Source organism: Mastomys coucha, unplaced genomic scaffold (assembly GCF_008632895.1).
Source record: "Mastomys coucha isolate ucsf_1 unplaced genomic scaffold, UCSF_Mcou_1 pScaffold14, whole genome shotgun sequence".
NCBI lineage: Eukaryota > Metazoa > Chordata > Mammalia > Rodentia > Muridae > Mastomys > Mastomys coucha.
The window spans coordinates 34,142,719-34,146,920 of record NW_022196896.1 but is presented as its reverse complement, the minus strand read 5'-3'; the positions used below and the strand labels follow the sequence as shown (position 1 = coordinate 34,146,920).

Sequence of the window (4,202 nt, the reverse complement as noted above, 5' to 3'; positions counted from 1 at the left end):
TTGTTATGTTTGAGGAGCCTCTGTGTGCCCCCATCCCCAGACAACAACTCATATGGAAATATCCCACACTTTGTGTGTACATGTGTGTATGTTAAGTCACATAAATGTCACCACACAGTACAGTATTTTACATCTAGCTTCTTTCAGTTAGCGTGATGTTTTTAGAGTCATTTGTTATTTTAAGTATTGACCTCTTCTTTTTACTTCCAAGAAATACACACTCTATTTATTTACCTTAAATCACAAACATTTGGATCCATTCTAGTTTGAGTTACTATGAATAAAACTGCTATGAATGTTTGTGTGCAGGTCTGTATAGATGCATTTTAATTTCTCTTAGGCTGAATTTCTGGTCTATGCATTATGTGCATGTTTAACTTTTAAAGAATGTGTCTCTGGGGCTGGAGAGATGTCTCAGTAGATAGGAATACTCCTTGCTTTTACAGAGACCTGGATTTATCTCCTAGCATGCAGATGTAAGCTCACAACTGTCTGTAACTCCCATTTCAGGCAATCAACAACCTTTCTGGGTCTCATCAGGTACTGTATGCAAGTGATGCATTTACAGATGCAAGGAAAAACATACATATAAAATAAAAACAAACAGTAAGGAATTGTTTTCCAAAGTGGCTATATCATTTTCCATTTCCATCACAAATGTATCAAGACTTGTTTCTTGCCAACACTTGGCACTGCCAGTCTGATTTTAGCCATTCTAGTAGGCATCTTCTGGTGTATTATTTTAAAACACCAGAACAGATCACTCTGGACTTTGTTGTCCAGCAGAAAATGAGTATGAGGAGACCTGGAGATGCTCCTGACTTCCCTACTGGGGTGACTGGCTGAGAAGCACTGATGTGATCTCTCTGTGTAAGTGATGAGCATCTCACTACCTTTTCTCTTAATTTTAGGAAGAGAAAGGTCACGTGGACAACAGTAAGATACCCCATCATAAAATCAAGAAGAAATGCTGCAATATCTTAAACAACTGTGGAAACATTCATTGTTCATATGTAAAATCCAGTCTAACTAGTACCCCAGCAGCTAGATCAAACCTTGCCATCACGTCTGGGTCTCAGCTTTCTTTATTAAGATAGAACTTTAAATGTTATACTTAAGCATCCTTTTCACTCTGCCTAGAAAGTTCAAGAATATGTCTGATGTTGGGCTGAAGATATAGCTAGGTTAATGGACTACTTGCCTATATGTACAAGGTTCTGGTTCAATCCCCAGGACTTCAGGAACTGGCCATTCTGGCTCAGCTTGTAAACCTCACACTCTTGGGAGGTTGACGTAGAAATTCAAGATTGTCGTCCGCTAGATAGTGAGTTTGAGACCAGCCTGGCTACATGAGATCCTGTTCTGCCTCACGGCTATAAGACCAGAGAGTTGTTGAACATGAGAGCATGAAAATTGTTATTTTCCAACTTAGTCCTAATGTTGTAGTCAGAAGGTGTAGCTGATACTTGCTATTGAGATTGAAAACAATATACTTACACAAATCCTTTAGCTTCTGTTACTTTGCAGTTAGATTTGATTATAAATTATACACACTATAATGCTAATGCTGTGGAGGAGGATGTTCAAGTGTTTTCTTATGAAAAGACAGACTGTGACACCCAAGTGGATTTCTGAGTTTTCACAGCAGGAAAAAAGGGGAATGCGCAATTGCCTTACATAGGTTGGCAATTTAAGAGTTATTAATTGGACTATGGAATCTTTTTGTTTGTTTGTTTGTTTTGTTTTGTTTTTTTCTGAGACGGGGGCTCTCCATAGAGCCCTGGTTGTCTTGTGCCTCGCTTTTAAACCAGGCTGTCCTCTAACTCACAGAGATCTGGCTGCCTCTGCCTCCCGAGTGCTGGGATTAAAGGCATACAGCACCACCACCCAGCTACACTGTACTCATTTGTCTTGAGAACTAGTTACTTTTTACTTAAAAATGTTATTTATGTTGATTAAAATGTATTTGTTATATGTATGTATGTATGTATGTATGTATGTATGTATGTATGTGTAGAGGTATGTATGAGTGTGATCTGCGTACACAGATGTTCATGCTTTTTTCTTTTTTTTTACGTTTTATCATTTATTTAGATGTTGAAGCTCTCGCACTAAGTTTTTACAAGCTGGTGAACACTGACAAACTATTCTCCCACATAACTATAACCACACATTCCCAGATAGTATAAATATATGGTTGAATTAACATTAATACACATCGCCATTTTATCGATTACATAATAAAACAAATGATAAAGTATCTAATTATTAAGCTACATAGCTCAAAAGGCATATAAAATATTTCTTCTCGGTTCACTAGCAGATTCCACTTTTTCTTTTTTTGCAAGAGATTGGGAAGAGAAGGAGGAAACCATAATTCAAACAAGTTGGAAAACTTCTGATAGGTATGGAAAACACAAAATTTCAGAAATTTTGTTTAAGAATTGGTTAGCTACAACAATGTATCTCTACGTCTTAAAAATATTTACTAAATTAAAGAGCATACTCTACATGTTCTGCACAAGACAGAGGCAACATATATTACTAAAAGTATATAATAGTATAATAGCCTCTTCTCGTTTCTTTTTTAGGCCCTCCCTGTTAGGTTTCACTTCTGAGTGCAAACATCGAATTAACTATAAGGCTTTTTGTCTGGAGACATTATTGAAGATGCATGCTTCTGTAACAAAGTTGATTTTCAAACAGGTTTCCCAAAACAGCACAAAATAAGACAGAGACATTAAATAATCAGCACAAGACCTAGTTAAAAAAAAAATGGATGGCTAAGCAAACCTGATGAATTCTAGTGTAAGTGTGGGAGATGTAAACAGAGTGAGAAGGCAGATAACGAGAGAAGCCCTGCAGTGTTTGAAATGACTGAAGGAATACACCATAGAAGGTCTAGGGAGTTCTTAGTTCCTGCAATTTTGGTTCTGTATGATGCTAAAAATATACAAGTATTGTCCTGGGTATATTGGCACCTAATCCTTCAAAATTCCTTATAGACTAATAATATTCTGGCACAGGAGTACATTTCATGACATAACTCAATACCTTATCTTAGGAAAGGTCAGTTGGTACAAATAATAAGCACATTTTAAACGCTGACCAGCAAAAATTTTTTGCTAAGTGTCCAAACGTGTTGATCATAGCCCAAATATAGAAGTTGCAATTCTGTCAAACTTGTGGCCTGGTAAAACTGGTTTTCAATATTCCTGTGGAGCTTTAGTAGACTTATTCAGTAAGCCGACACATTGGGTAGTTACGTATGACAAATCAGGTCCCATCTGAAGCTCCACTTCCAAGGCAATGGCATCAGGCACAGTTTTACTGAATACAACAGTTGTTTCTATGACCATTGGAATCCTTGAAGCGGAGCTGCATTTTCGGACGGTACTTCTCCAGATACAAAAGTTGCTTGCTGTTAAAAGCTCCGTGCCGCTTCTGTCTTATGAATTGAACTGCATCTTCGTATTTCATTCCACCTTCAATTAATGGTAGGGCAACAGGCACCGGAGCTCTGCCAAGGCCTGCGACACAATGGACAGCAATACAGCAACCAGGTTCTTCACGAAACTTAATCTTCACAAGACTTAACCAGTCATCAACAATCTGATTGGATGGTGGTGCACCGTCATCAAAAGGCCAGTCAAGAACATGAATGCCTTCTTCCTCCACAAGAGTAGTGTCATAAGTTGCTTCACATACTCTGACTATTGTGGTAACTCATACTTCTTAAGTTCCTCTATAAATTTGTTTAAGGTCTCATTGGTTGGATTGTGTATAATAAGAAATCTCATGTTCTTGTATGTGACTTCCACAGGAGCAGGGTGGTTCATTCGAGCCATGTTAATTTAGTTTAAAAAAACACCCAATAGGGTTATGAAAGAATTAAAAAAATTGAATACAGAAATGATTCAAAACAAAACTAAAACAACCTGAAGTCTACTTCAATATTCAATATACTCCACTTGAAATTTTCAGTGCTTTGAGTATGAATTGGGAGAACCGGGAATGAAACGAACTTCCAAACAAGAAGCAGTGCCTCTTCAATCCAGTAATACTGAGGCAACACAAAGGAAGCGCACTGAGGTTTACCCCATCCAGCTCTGAGCCCTTGTCAAATGCTCTGAGGATTTCAATTCAACACGCCTGTGTCCATGTTATCCACTCTTATGGGGGTTTCTTGGTGGACTTGTAAT

The 4,202-nt window shown here is 37.8% G+C and overlaps 1 pseudogene; it reads right to left on the bottom strand.

The window, feature by feature from the left end:
- Positions 1-3,327: 3,327 nt before the first annotated feature.
- On the bottom strand, positions 3,328-3,913 carry LOC116089032 (annotated as a pseudogene).
- Positions 3,914-4,202: the final 289 nt, after the last annotated feature.